Below are 15,645 nucleotides of genomic sequence, written 5' to 3'. Positions count from 1 at the left end.
TATGAGATAGTCTTTAATTACATGATCTCATTCTTTGTTTTCCCACAGGACCCTGCCTCATTCAGAGTGCAGGATGAACAGTGCTTGGAATGAATCAGCACAACACAGTGAAAGAGTCTGTTGTTTGCAGGACTCATCTCAGTTGTTGAGGAAGTTGGAATATGTGTTTTGAATGAGTTGGGATGTCAAGAAAAGAAAGGATGATCTTGTAGCTGAGGCAACTGTATGTTTCCCTGGAGAATGGATTTCTGTCACTGCCTTTGCCAAAAAGATTCTGTGAGGTACTGTTTTGGGGGAGAAAAGACATAACTTTTCTCAGGTATCCATTAACAGCAAACACGTAATTTTCTTAGAAATCTGAGGATGTGGCTTCACATGCTGTTGATCCAGCGTAAAAAAAAAAAATGTTCAGTTCAGTGAATACTGTTCTTCATTCTTGCACTTTGGTGAAATTTTAGTGTGCAATCATAAGAATTGCTTTACATGAGAGTTGTGTAAAAGTGTCTTGTGCTTTCAATACTTCATATTCTGAACTCTTAACATAGCTATTCAATGTAAGTATGTTAACAAGGTTACCTGTATACAGAGCTAGCATTTAGTTAATTGTTTAATAGAAAACTAGAAAAAGTGACCAAGAATAATAAGTTTTAGTATATAAGGATATTGAATAGTAGCACAAACTACTTAACGTTTTAATTAGATGTTTCCTAATTTGTGATGATAGCCTGTATTTATCTTTGACACTCAGCTGTATATCCTTCTACAGTAGTTGCAAACTGTCTGTGAAGGACTTATTTTCTTTTTGCAGTTTTTAAAAATCTACTAGTTTATTTTCAGTAGTAAGAGGTTCTTTTTAATTCAGGGCATCAATGAAACTTTGTATCAGCTTTCATATATTCAACTTGCAGCAAATCTCTTCTCCATGCATCTTAGTGTGATTGTCCTTTTCTTTTGACACTTATTTTTACACATCAATTTAGCCAATACTAAAGTGATGTGGCAAAAATTAATCTTCCCTTATTCTAGAATAAAGTAGAAATAATCCAATTGGCCTCTGTTCCTGTGTAACTAGGTTTTACTTCATAAGAGACTAATCGATAGAGTAAGGTCCAAGCTGTACTCAGAAGTTGGGTTGCAAGTCAGCTTAGATGAAATATTGCTAAAATGTGAATATTTTTCTCTAAATCATAGTATTGTAAGAACAAAAAGAGTTTGAAGATGTCAGAGATAAGAAAAAATGCTATCAACACCAATAATGCAAACAGGGTCTCTACACTGTAGCTGGGGGAATTCTCAGCTCCTCAAGATATTACTGATTTTCAGTCCTCAAGATTTAAAGTAATTGAACTGAAAATCACTGTTTTGTTTTACAGCAGGGAGAACAATGTGAGATTCCTAAAATTTTACTCTTAGTTTCTAAGTGGTTGATTGTATAGTAAATATTTCCATGTTCTCTTCATCTCTGACACACTGAAATATAATAGCAATACATTAGTGGTCTAAAATTCTTTCTTCGTATGTGAGAGCTTATACAATCTTTGTTCTGTATTTTAGCTGTTCAGTTTAATGATATGAATGTTGAAATATTTTCAGAGGGGTTTGGACTTTGGTTTTGTTGTTTGTAATGGCAAAACAGTAAAGGGAGTGGTAATGAAGGGAGATCACTGACAGTTCTGCATGGATTCTGATGTCTTTTTTTTTTTATGAGTCATAACAGGTTATCTCACTTTAAGTGATTATTCATTATAGAATCTAGGTAAAATCATAAACTCACATTGGATGTTTTTTACTAGAGTTTTAATTCACAGCAATCGACCCTAGTCCAGGATAATAATAAACTGAGCTTCATGAGAATGTTCCAGAGTTGATGAGGGTCCGGATGTGGCTGCGACTGTGAGTGTGGAAGTGTGCATACTCAGCACAGATGGGAAGGGGAATGTCACTGCCACCGCAGTGCAAGTACCCTGAGCCATGGAGGAGTAAATCCAGCTGAGTCAGTGAGGCTTCCAGCCAGGGGTGCTTTCTCCAAAGCACAGCCATGCTGTGTGCTGCGTTGCTCAATGTTAGTTAAAGCAGGATCTCTTCTAAAGCAAGGATATTGGGTCTAGAGAGTAGAGAATGACTTTAGGAAGGACAGTTAAGTCACATAGATTATTCTGGTTTATGCCTGACAGAACAAGCAACTTCTAGCCTTGCAATAATTCACTGAATCTTATGTTAGAGTCAAACTATGTTCTGAAAAAAAAAAAAAAGGATAATTGGATAATTTAGGACTTGCCTACCTTATATCAGCTTTGGTTATTTAGTAAGCATAATAACTAAGGGTTATTTTAAGCTGTTAGATCTGCCCATTTCCTTAAATTTTACTTTGGACAGACTCTGAAAAGTGCTACTTCGACTTTTCCTATTTCCTGTATCAACTATAGCAATGTGATGTAATTCAGGTGGAGAACAGTATTTCTAAATCTGTCCTGACAACAGAAGTGTGTTCAAATAAATGAATGTAAAAATAATACTTAACCTTTTTTGGTCTCACTGTTATACAGAGATGTACAAAAGCAGAGATTGTGACAGATGAGGTGACATCAGCTTTCCCTTAACAGTAATATTAGTAGCAAGCCTGGAGATATAGAAGGTACTGTGCAATTCACTGACGCCTTTTTGAATGATCAAATCTCTTTGTATGAGAAGGGCTATAAATACTCCTTTTGTTTATTCTGCAGCCCAAGGGCAAATCTATGATAGAAACAAGATTCTGCAGCCACAGAGTTATAGAAAACTCAGCATTCTACTGTGCCATTAATAGGAGCTTCTAAGTACTTCTGAGATGACCTAAAAATAAATCAGTGCAACTCTTATGTTTTATAGACAAATTTATTAAAGGCATGGTGGGAGGGGAAGAGAAGAGAAAAATGTATATGTAAACAAATCTTCAGGAAACAACCTTTTCCTACAGAAAGTATATCATGCAAATATGTGGGAAAAACTTGCACTTAAGTAAATGCCCAATGTGAAATCAAAATTGATTAACTTGAATATGTTGGTTGTGAGCCAGCCAACGTTGAGGAGTCTCTGTAGTGAAGGTGCTCATCATTTGTAGTAAAGAAGGATAATTCTGGTCTAAACTCAAACTCAATCTGAGGCTACTACTGCAAAAAACTCTCTCATTTGCTGTTTCATTTCACTTAAAAAATAAATCAGTGAAATCTGCCTGCAATCAATAGATCTAAATAGCACTCGATATTATCAATAAACGATGGTATAACACTAGGGACAAACCTCAGTTAAAACCTGTAATGTAAATGAAAGATGCAGCTACTTGGACCTCTCTGGGACATGGACTCCAGCACACTTAGGCCAAGCAGACAGGTCACATGCTCTCTTTTGAACTCCTGTTGAAAATTAGATGATATTTTACTTCATTATTTCTCCGGAATCATTCTTCCTAACTTTAATTCCATTCCTGAGCAAATTGCAACTATTTTTATCTCATGCCAATGCTATTGTTGTTAAATAGTCAATGTGTTACCCACTACTTCTACAAAAAGCTAAAGAATCTTTTCACTTAATTTTGAAATGCTCCATAGCCTCTTTGAAGAGAGGCTCTCCATTCCTTTGATCGGAAGAATGGTGAGGATTATATGCAGCCATTCAAATAATGTTTGTATATACATGAGCTTCTGTAATGTCATCAGCATTGGTCTTTTACTGGAAATGTCTTGCACCATAGATGCTTGGATTGTTTCTTCGTCATAGGTATAGGAGGTTGATAATCATTTGGACTATTTAATCCATATCTCTCTTCAATCACATTTTATAACTGAGATCCCAGAAAGAATTCTTATTATCCTTTATTTATGACCTTGCAGTCTGTAAAATTGATTTTCATCCAATTACTATTACTTTGGCTCCCAAGGTCATTCACTACTCCAGTATGATAGTATGGTTTCTTTCTGCTTGAATAATTCATTTCCATAACATACCAATAGACCTCAGTGGCATACTTATTTTGTACAGTAAGTTTATGAATGAAAGTATTAAATTAGATTTGTCTGAGAACTCTGCCTAGAAATTTAAGAACTTCTGGTCCAGTGTTTCTTCCTCAGTGTGTGTAAAGATGGTAGATTCACAGTGGCATCATTGAATTGCGCTTTCACTATAAAATTTCGAAAATATTTGCAAATGTTAAATGATCCTTGTTTTTGCTTCAGTAGGGATGATTTTTATACGCAAAATAACTGGAACAAAATAAAATAGTTTTAAAACTGAAAAGAGGTGATAGAAAACAATGTAGCCTTTTTCTTTACATTCACTGTTGTTTCACCTATACAACGCAGTGTTAAATCTCTGTCTGAGATGGGTAGTACAAGACAAACGGACAGCAAAAAATTATCGTTCATTTAGAAACATACAAGTCTAGATTTCTTCTTTCTTTGAGAAGAAAAAAATACAGTTCTCTACAACAATATAAAGCAATGCTGACACCTACAGAGAATGTATGTAAATATCAACTTAGAATTTGCATTTTGTGATATTTTCCAGAATTATTTGATAAAAGAACAAATGAGTTAAAGGAAACTTTTAAAACTTAAGAGAAATAAATCTTTATCTTAGGTCAGATAAGACTTTGAACATAAAGTATATGCTTTTTTTTTTTTAATTCACTTTCAGCTATTCAGCTTTCTTCATGCACATATGCATATACAAATCTTCTAATGAGTCCCCTAGGAAGTAACTGAAGGACAAAATGGCATTTGTTCAGGTGCTTTGTCTAAAGCTGTGGGCAGTGGATGGAATGATCCACTTGATTCAACAGCAGAAATACCAACAGGGAGAAAACAATGTGCAATGCGTAGCTGGGGAGTTTGTAGTAATATACACTTCCAATTGCATATATATTTTTTTATTTTTTATTTTTATAAATACAACTGTGGATCCAATAGCCATGAACTAAGCCATCAACATAATGGACATTAGTATGCAGAACCAGGTTCGCTGCCTCAGGACTGTTTCTCAATTTTTCCAATTGCTGTGACACAACAGGATTATATTAATGTTGCTGCATTTTTAGCTTCTATGCTCAGTCAGACAGGCCTCTAAAAACTTATGACATCAAGCTGAGTGGTGCAGCTGATATAGCAGAAGGAGGGGATGCCATCCTAAGGGACCCGGACAAGCTAGAAAAGTGGACCAACGTGAACCTAATGAGGTTCAGCAAGTCCAAGCGCAAGGTGCTGTATCTGGGTTGGGGCAATCCCAGACAGGAGTACAGACTGGAAGAAGAATGCATTGAGAGCAGCCGAGCAGAGAAGGGCTTGGGGGTTCTAGTAGACAAAAATCTCGACATGAGCTAGCAGTGCACACTTGCATCTCAGAAGGCCAACTGCATCCTGGGCTGCATCAACGGAGGAGTGGCCAGCAGGTCAAGGGAGGGGATTGTCCCCCTCTGCTCTGACCTTGTAAGGCCCCACCTGGAGTACTGCGTCCAGGTCTGGGACCTCCAGCACAAGAAAGATGTGGACCTGTTACAGTGAGCCCAGAGGAGGGCCACGAAGATGATCAGAGGGCTGGAGTGCCTCTTCTACGAAGAAAGAGAGAGCTGGGGATGTTCAGTCTGGAGAAGAGAAGGCTCCAGGGTGACCTTAATGCAGCTTTTCAATATTTAAAGGGGGCTTATAGAAAAGATGGAGAGTGACTTTTTACATGAGCAGATAATGGTAGGACAAGGGGGAATGATTTTAAACTGAAAGAGGGGAGATTCAGATTAGAGGTTAGGAAGACATTCTTTACAGTGAGGGTGGTGAGGCACTGGAACAGGTTGCCCAGAGAAATTGTGGATGCCTCGTCCCTGGAATCATTCAATGCTGGGTTGGATGGAGCCCTGGGCAACTTGATCTAGTGGAAGGTGTCCCTACCCATGGCAGAGCGGATGAAAATAATTATCTTTAAGGTCCCTTCCAACCCAAGCCATTCTATGATTCTGTGTAATGATTGGTCACATGTGGAGCAAACCTAAGGAAAAATTAGCTTGGCATTGAGGACAGATTACACAGAAGAGACATAGATCTCTTACTGAGTATTTGTTTACCAATGTACTAGTATGGGTTATGCAAGCTGTGATACCCCAGTGGTGCAGTAAGGCAGACTCTTTCTTTCCATCAAAGTATATGATAGATGATTTAAATACACAGGAAAAGTATAATTAACAATGAGCACTCTGTACAAGGGAAAAAATATCATTTTTTTCAGAGGTAATTCATAGGCTTGACAATGGGAAGTACCTATCTAAAACCAGTGATTTTGCAGTGACAGGAATGGGAGGCACTAAGCTGTTTAAAAGAAACATTTTAAAAATGGGAGATGGCTCGTCCAACAGTCATGTTATCCATGCTCCCATTTTGCCAACATCTAGGAGAATTTCAACTCTCAATGAAAATTATTTGAGAAAATTCAGAGTAGGTTTCCAGATCTTGAACTGCTCATGATCACTGAATATTTAGTTTTAGTTGTCAGCATGACTTGGACACAACTCAACTTGTGAGTAAATGGAAACTAGGAAGACAGACTGAATGACTGGAAAGCTTGCCTTTGAATTTATTTATTTATTTTAACTGCAAAGAGCTACAAATCAGAAGGCAATACTATTCAATAAAGACAAGTCATACTTATTTTGATGCAAAGTGATGAATAAAAAGCCTTCATCTTAGGCTTCTATTGCTTTGGAATCACAAGATTCCATATATTCTATGGAATATATCACAAGATATTCAAAGGTGTATTTGAAAAGTGGGTACATTTAAAATCCTGGAATATTTCATCTGACAGGTAACAGTGCTTCACTAGTCAGATTGTCAAGGTTTTCTACTGAAAAAGTGATCTATTTGGTCTAGCTGATGTGTATTTTCATTTCTACTGGACAACACTAATATTAAAACTCAGGTAAGTTTACCTTGTTTTTCAGCATTGCTTAGGTAGTTTTAGCAAAATGCAAAAAAGAAAGCATCAGGCTTACCCCTTTCACGTATCACTGACTCTAAAAGTGTGCACGCTACTGAAGTGTGTAGAAGTTTTATATATGTTTGTGTATATATGCAAATGTTCCTATGCATGTTTATAAATATCAAGTTAAACTTTACTGGAAGAATTGTACTAAGTTCAGAAATACCCTTTCTTCTTCAATATTTGCATGTTTACATTTTCAAGGAAAGCTTTTAATGCATGTACACGTTGAGCAAAATCATTGTTCTAAACTGTATTGTTCTGGTGGATATGAGCACAACTGCTACAGCAAAAAGCTTAGCTTGCAGTTTTTGAATACGGTGAGATTGATTTCTTACCACCATCAGGCAAATATAAATTCTGTAATGAACATTTTTGCTTGCAAAGATGCCTTACCTGTCTGTAGCAAAGTAGGAAAGCTCCCTGAAGTGTAGCCTGCAATTTCACTTTTTCACTTTTTGTAGCACGTAGAAGATGGATGTTTTTTCTCACTTCTCCCTCTTGCCATCAGAGTTTAGACCAACAGCAGCCACACAATCAGCGCATTGTTTCAAAGCAACTAAAGGCAATGCATTGTTCTGCTTTTATAGCAGCGTTTCGGGTAGTTACTGGGGGAAAGGGAAGTCCCTAGAGGTACGTTTTGCCCGTGAGCTGGAAGCAGCCGATGGCTCGCCAAGAGCCTGCCTGTGCTTGCGGCTCCTGGGACGGGGTGCCCAGACCCAGCGGGAGCAAAGGCCAGGGGGAGGCGGTGGTGGCTGTTGCCCGGCCGCCTTTGGCTCTCACTAGGGGTCGCAGGATGCCAAAAAATCAGCATCTGCTAGCAAGGGCAAGGATGCCGGGCCTCTGCAAATCGCCTTCAGTGCCATCACCTGCAGGCTGAGGGAAATCCTCAAGAAGACATGCAGGTTCCACAAACTGGGAGCATCTATCTACTGCCCCCTGTCCTGGTGGCTCTGGTGGCTTGATAAAACGAGTGTCTTTCTTTTTTTTTTCTTTTTTCTTTTTTCTTTCTTTTTTTTTTTTTTTTTTTCAGATAATCCATAAAAAAAAAAAAGCCTAATGCTGTTACAGTTGAGATTATTTTTGTTGCTGAACTAAATCTGGCTCTTAACTGGAGATTTGGCTAGGCACTGTTTGCTATATTATGCTCATTAAATGCTTGCCCACTGTTGAAAATGAATAACAAATTTTATTTGTAAGTAGAAGTCTTTTTTTCCACAGTGAGGTTCTTGAGTTGTTCCTGGTGTTTCAACACTTCTCTAGCAAAGTACCTGATTAACGTGATTACATCTGTACTATCTGGAGGGCTATGTAAAAAATGTTGTCTACATCAATAATTTTTCTTTTGAAAGTTCTAGTACTAAAATCGAATGACAGATTTGGTTTCAGAAGATAGCTTTCTCATCTAGCTTGCTGCTGACTTTTAAACCAAACCTCAGGCATATTTAGGAATAGAAAGATGTAGAAACAAATACTCTGTTACTGCAATGATAGTGAGGATGCAAGTTAGAGAGGAAACATAAGCTCTAACAATGCAAGATGCTGATGGAGATGAACAAAGTAATCTGTTCATTAAAGTAAACAGAATTTGGGCAGGAATAGGGAACTGATTACAAGTATATCAAACAGCCTTATTCTGAGTTAAGTGAAACATGCAAATATCAAGAACTGTATTCAATAAATAATTTGACATTTGACGCCAATTGAAACCATCATTTCTTAGATAAAAATGAACGAAAGGACAGTTGATTTCAAAAGATGTGACTGCAAAAGTAATGGCTTTCAGCCTACCTAGGCACACATACAGAGAGAACAAAATAGGCTTGGGAAGGAGAAGCAGTTGTAGAAGAACTCTTCACAAACTGAGGACAATTTGAAACAGAAGTCACGACCTATCACTTCAGTATAGTTAACTCTTAAAACAGGAAGATTTGAGACTCTTCTCACTATTAGGATTTTGTGTAACTTCTGCAAAATTTGAAGGTTTATGCTACAGATTTTTCTAGTACAAGGATTTTGTTAATGTGTCTAGTTGCATTTACCTGCAATGTCTGTCCTGCCACTGGTGATTCATGTCACTTGCTATTGAAAAACAGGATCCACACAGATACAAGCTGGCTTATGGTAGACTGAGTTAGGGGTTTTTAGTCGCTAGTATTTTTTTTTTAATAAAGAATAGTTTTTATTGTAACAAAATACACATTAACACATACTTTAAAAAAAAAAAAAAGTCTTAAAAGGTCTTATATGTTGTGACAGTTTTGTGTAGTCATAAGCACAAGCATACACCTTGGTTCTTTTGCTCCATGCTTGGAGATTCTGAGAAGCGCAGATGTACGATGCTGTTTTAAGTCCGTACTCATACAGTAAAGGCTTCAGTTCCTATTCTGAAAAGGGCACCCCTGCCAGCACATAGGAAACCCAAACCTAGATGCCTGGAGCATGTATAGTAAATCTGACTCTTCAGATTGGTAGCACATGCATAAAGCAAATCTGCAGTGCTTTTGCAGTGAGACTAGACACTGTATCATGTGCAACATAGAACTGTGGTTGTATAAAAGATGCCTGGGACCTCTCTCCCCCTTAACTTTGTGAATACATGTTTTCAATTTGGTTTCTTGGAAGAATGAAAATTTTATGTAAATGGTGGTTCCATGTTCTATTTTAATTTTGGAAGTGTTTTGTTCTCAGACTTTGGGCTGGGCCCTTTATATTGCATGTAAGCATGTATGTATGCACACAATTGACAATAATTGTCTACAGTCAGTCATTTGTGACATGTCTAGCATTGCAGTTTGTGTAGCTTTGGGGAGGGGGTAAAAATGAGTTGCATGGACTTGGTTCTGTAACTGTTCTGAAGGAAAATTCTACTGAAATGGCTGCAAGTTGAGTTAATGCATACTTATATTCTGTATATACGAGTAATTACTGTAAAATACGCATTGTTTACAGCAAATATTGATTGGGGGTTGCACAAAACTGTCACGTTGGTGAGTGAAAGAGCATCAATGTTTAAAATACAATATAATCTCTGAATGCTTCAGACAAAGGATATTAATTATTGCTGCATGGTGCATCAGTGCTGTCTTTTTTAAAAAGGTTATGCTGCATAGTCTAGGAAAATGGTCTATTGTAGCAAAGGGCAACTGATAATAAGCACAATACAAATAATTTTGGAAACAGCCGGATAATATGAATGCAATGAAATTAGTTTTCTTCATGATCTTTTACTACTGAAGATTAAAAAAAGGTACTATCTAAGCTACCTAAGGTATATGCATTTTTTCTGGATTGCTGCACTGTAAAATTCAATAACACCTTTGTTAATGAAATGCTGTTGAAAGGGGTAAAAGTTCTCTGCCATGTCGAGAAGTTATATAAATGTTATTGCAAATAAAACAAAGCTAGTAACTATAGGACAACATTGCTGTCATTGATATTGTTTGTATTATGGTTTCTTGCTGTTTTCTGTAAGACAATTGCCATTCTTCCTTTTGGGAGTTGGTGATATGTCTTATTTACTTTTGGTGATCCCAAACGAGAAGAATACATTGTGTCTATGTAGAAAACCTAATTAACCCATGGTTTCTCTATTTGCTTTTATTCCTCACCTTCTCTTATTGTTATGTGTTTTCTGCAGTAAGTTTGAAGGACATTATCGTATGTGATAAATTGCAATGTAAACTAAAACAAAGGTTTTCATCTGAGCAGTGTATTGCTCAAAACAATGAATCCTGTCAAGTGTTGAGCTTCATCTTCTAGGAATCAATGGAAGATCAAAATGCCCAGCAGTCACTTAAGATCAGGCTTATCAATCAGAGGCTTTCTTCTGTCAAAAATCATCCAGTGACTTCCAGCTATGTGACAGTATGCTGAATACTGGAGGGTAAGATTAACCCGGTGCACCTAGTCAGTCTGGGAACAACAAAAGCCACTTCGCAGTCTAGCAACAAAAGTTGTTCATAGTTGCAGGGTGGACAGAATTTAAATCTTTTTGTTATGGTTATTCTAGAAAAAAGTGAACATAGTGCTTTTTCATCCAATCAGTAGACCACAATTTGCCACCTGCTAGAATGCCGCCTGAAGTTGTGTTTAAAAAATAATAATAATAATAAAAAAATCTCAGTAATGTCAAAGTCATCACTCGTATTACTGCTACTTTGTATGTGAGGGTTGCAGAGGTGTCTTTGATTGGAAAAGACTGGGAATCTGGACTATCTACCAAATACTAGCTTTCAGTTTCACTGGCACTGAATTAAATCAAAGAAAATATTTGGGTCTCTCTGCTTTATGGCGAATACAAGCTGCATTAAGCATATTTTAAAAATAATTTATAGACATAAATTGGACCAAATCTGAAGCTGGCTTTCCTTGTTGTTGTTGTTAAGATTTCAGTGACTACTCTGTAATTTTTTTATACTCTGGATTACTTATTTGAAGGTGACATAAAATGCATATGTAAAATAATTAAATGACAATAAAATGCATGTTCAGTTCAACTGTAATCAAAAGGCTGTTTTGACATTCATAAGCCTCAGTAATAATGTATTTTAAATTAAGGAAGCGCTTACTAGTACCTGAAGTAGAATTATAACTTAAAACATTACAACGCTCAAAATGTTCAGCGATAAAATTGAAAACTGCAAAATATTTCAAAAGAATCACAGTAAGGTTTATGACAGAACGGGAGTAGTAATATTATTATTGTATTTTTTGTATTTGTATCATCATTCCCAAAGAAACCGTTCACCAGCAATCACTGTTTAGGAAGATCACTGGTAAGTAATCCTGTTCAGCTCATATGCAAGTAAAAAGTAAGTTTGCTGTAGACTTTGACAAGGAGGAACCTCTTACAAAGCTGAGAATTGAATTGAGTGCTTTGCCAATTTGTAAAATTAAACTAAAATTTCAAAACAGTCCTTAACTGTATTGCTTGCTAGATAATAAAGTAAACCAGACAAAATCAAGTTGGCAGACATTTAGATATCAGTTCTTCATCTGACAGTCTCTGTCTGCATTCTGAAGAATTGCAAGCTAAGCTCTGCTAAGCTCAGGGCTCATAGGCTGTGTTTTTTAATTAAGAGGAGGGCAGGATGCCTCCTCATACTTGGAATGCAGCTGGTTTCAGAGAAGCGAATATTTAGTATGACCTCCTATACTGAGCCTTCTAACTTTGAACATTGCTTTAACAATTAAGCTCTTCTGGCCCTATGTTTAAATAGCTGTCCACAGCTACTGCAAATTGATTTATTGCCTGATGGGGATCAGGGATGCTGAGCAAACACAGAACAGCTTCTAATTTAAGTATTGCACCGCTGGTTTTGTTGTTGTTGCTTGATCACTTGTTTTAACATCAGCATGTGTTCTCAATGTAGTTTTATATGCTCTTCTTTTGCAGTTTTTAAGGTATTAAAAATGGAGATGGCATAACACACAGCTATAAGCAGAATGTGGTAGGGTAATTATTATTCAAGTTTGCTGACGCTGTCTGTAAATAAATACTGTTTAAGTTGTTTACATAACTTTGCTTAATTGTAAAGATTGGGTATAATATTTTCCATGTGGGTATCTGCTGTAGGCTGATTTGTAGTTTTGATTTCTTGTTCTTTAACATTTCTTTTAAATATTATCTTAAATTACCCAGGTACTTGAAAATGGAGCTCCCAAATATATGGGTTTGCTCCTAATTAAAAGTTGTAGCAGTATTTTTGGAAGGTCTTCAGTATGCTCACCCTATAGGAAATGTACTTAAATCTTGAGCAGAACAGAAAGGAGGAAAGTGTCACCCCTTATGTCAAGGGATGTATCTTTTTTGTTTTTAAGACTACGGACTTATACGCCACCACAGTCAGCCTTGAATGCAGCTTCAGCAGCTATCTTACCTGGGTATCTCATCTGCAATGACATTTTACGTGATCATTTTGAGCTATGCCTTGCTTGGGTTGGGAACTGAGAAGATGAGATGCTTTCACATGCTCGATGCTCCATGATGTAACTATGGGATGAAGAGGGGCAGGCTGTCTGATTTGAGTAGGAAAGAACTGATCTTGCAGCATGGTAAAGTTGACATAACACTTCTTTCTTTCTAAATCTTTTTTTTCACTGGGAAGTGATTAGGAGAAATCAGCAGTGGGAATGGTGGGTGTATTTTGGGACAAAGAAATTGTTTGCATAAGGTAGTGGGCCTGAGATGTTAAGACTAAAAAGAAAGAGAAGGAGGGTTGCAAGCGATAAAAACTGCTTGAACAGAGATGTAAGGCTATACCCTTGGCCAAGCACAAGGGTAACTCTGTAATTGGTTTATAAAGTCGAAGAGCAAGACCAACTTTTTGGTACATACCCAGAGCACAGAACATACAAGGAAGGTGAATGTTGACATAAGTGGAAGTTAAATCATGTGAAAAACCCTAAGAAAAGGAGCAACTAGACAATGGGAGTGAAAACAAGCAAAAATTGCACAGCTAAATAGGAATCTGAGAGTGAGGAGCCCCAGAATAAGATTAAAGAAGAGTACAGCTAGGACAGCTGGAACAGTGATGAGAATCAGACACTACCATTAACTAGATAAGAAAAACAAAACTGGGATGAAGAGCCAAGAGTGAGGAGAGAATGAGTGCAGGTTAGAAATAACAAACGAAGATAAGAAAAAACAGGGACACAGGGAGCAAACAGATGGGAGTGTGCTATTAAAAAAAAAAAAAAAGCCCTCTCCTGGAGCTTGGAAGAAAACTTAAAGGTTGCTGTCACTCTTCTGTCATTAATACCTGTGAAATCCAGTGCTGGAGAGACTTGCTCTGCTTCAAATGCTGTGCCAAACACAGGATAGTGGATACTTCATGGAGAAGCAGAACATTCAAAGCGGTGGATGAATTATGTGGGTGCCATTACTGATGTGGCTGTTGCTGGCAGGAGACTGGTCACATTTGTCCTAGAAACTGAAGGGATTGAAAGAACACAAGGAATTATGGGAAGAGAAAGTGTCAAAAGTCTTCAGAGAGCTGAATGAGCTGAAGACTTCTGTCTTAGCCCTTGCCTTTGCCACAGAGCTCCTTGATAAAGCTGTTTTAAGACTGTAATATTACATTATGTACTAATTATTTGCATCTTGTTTTTGGATGTGTGAAAACTCCATGGTTTGATCAGAAGCAGCTCTGGATGCTTGGTGAGTAAGATTACTGCAGCTGAAGCCAGTGGAAACTGGGCCTTGAAGTAAGTGTTTTCTATTTGCCAAGTCCTGACAGGTCTACAAGGTATCAAGCCAGACAATCTATAACTGTCGCAAGTGTAATATTCATATCCCCTCATCTGAGGGGTCTATTATGAAACTAAATTAATAATTCCAAAACTTGTGAATAGCAGCGAGATCCATAGAAGCCCATGAGGAAATCAATAGCTCTGTATGCAGAGTAGGATCTGAATGTGTGTGTAGTGAATAAAGCACGCGCCGTGCTTTCAAAAGTAAACACAAAACATGATATTGAAGGGTTTCTTGTAAATTAAACACAGAAACCTGTAGGGGGAAAACAAAAAGTATGTGGACATACAACAAACAGCTGTTTCATAATACATGAATAGATGTGTGAGAGAATGGAGAAACAAGGCCTCACAGGTGAGCTCATTGCTGTTAAGATAATGACTGCTTGATTTTTAACCTCAAAAGTTTCACTATAATTTATATTGTTTATTTGGTATGTATCTGTGTTATATATGCCTGATTATCTATTACTGTGGAGAGGCTATTTGCCACAATGCACTTCCAGCTTCAGTACTTCCCTAATGAGTAACAATTTGGAGAATTGGGAACTTCTTAAACATAGCTTCAACTGTTTTGGAAGTGCCCGAGGTACCTAAGGGACAAGGAATGGGGTTAACAGGAGATAAAGGTGGGAACCTAACCAACTCCCTCTGAATTTCACTGTGTTAGCCTCTTGAGAAATTCTGCGAGTCCCGACGAGCTGGCCAGTACTGGTCTCGAGTCTTCAAAGACTTCAGCATGTGCTGAGTTTGGTGCTTGTGAATAAGCCCATTGTGTCCACCCACCAAAACTGCGCACGAGATTGAGGCCTAAGCAGGAGACAGATAGCCAAAGAATGAGGAGGAGGTGCGAGCAACAGTTTCAGACGTGTGGTGGTTTTTTTTTTTTTTTAGTTCTGTGATTGTGTCTGCCTTTCTTGCAAACTTGTCCTTTTTAAAAAAGTTCTTCTTTTCGTGTGTGTGTGTGGGAGGAGCAGAAAAGCCTTTGGTTGACTGGATTAAAAAAAATACAATACTACCGCCACTTTTCATGCAATTGTGTTTACCATTACCTGTGTCCCTGTAATGTATGTCCAAACCAGGAAATTTAAAGAAAAAGGCAAAATGCTTGGAGTTTTTGTTGTCGCTGTTGTTGTGTTCCTTTGGTTGGTTTCCTTCCAGCTCAAGCATTCTGTCTTTCTGGCTATGTGTTCGTTTCTTTGGAAACGGCTGTAGGATGGATTTTTGATTGACTGTGTTGTCAGATGGATTATCAGAGTTGTGAGCTTTTTAGAATGGTAGACATGAATGTGTGATAAGAAAAAAATATTTTGTACTTAAAATGTTTCAAAATTTTGCATCATAAAAAAGCTAGATTGAATATTTAACGGGTCACTTAGGGAAAAAGTTTAT

General features: G+C 37.4%; 2 protein-coding genes across 8 annotated transcripts in view; one reads left to right on the top strand and one right to left on the bottom strand.

Annotated features, from left to right (window-relative positions):
* Nucleotides 1-15,645, top strand: part of TLL1 (tolloid like 1) — a 160,973-nt gene that overhangs the window by 1,332 nt on the left and 143,996 nt on the right. The window contains exon 2 of one of the 2 annotated variants that reach the window (XM_080591748.1): nt 49-281. The exons of the other annotated variant lie outside the window; for it this stretch is intronic. The gene's annotated coding sequence lies outside the window, so the exon portion shown is untranslated. The remainder of the gene's footprint in view (nt 1-48; nt 282-15,645) is intronic. 2 annotated transcript variants of the gene reach the window in all.
* Nucleotides 1-15,645, bottom strand: part of LOC308195034 (uncharacterized protein) — a 77,426-nt gene that overhangs the window by 59,629 nt on the left and 2,152 nt on the right. For 4 of the 6 annotated variants that reach the window (XR_013951163.1, XR_013951164.1, XR_013951165.1 and 1 more), the window contains exon 2: nt 13,764-13,934. The gene's annotated coding sequence lies outside the window, so the exon portion shown is untranslated. Of the gene's footprint in view, nt 1-7,395; nt 13,935-15,645 lie in introns of all 6 variants that reach the window. The other 2 variants (XR_013951161.1, XR_013951162.1) reach the window with 1 other exon arrangement.

This window comes from Anser brachyrhynchus (genome assembly GCF_964034855.1).
Source record: "Anser brachyrhynchus genome assembly, chromosome: 4".
Taxonomy (NCBI): domain Eukaryota; kingdom Metazoa; phylum Chordata; class Aves; order Anseriformes; family Anatidae; genus Anser; species Anser brachyrhynchus.
The sequence above is the reverse complement of the archived record's forward strand: the minus strand, read 5'-3'. Positions and strand labels throughout refer to the sequence as shown.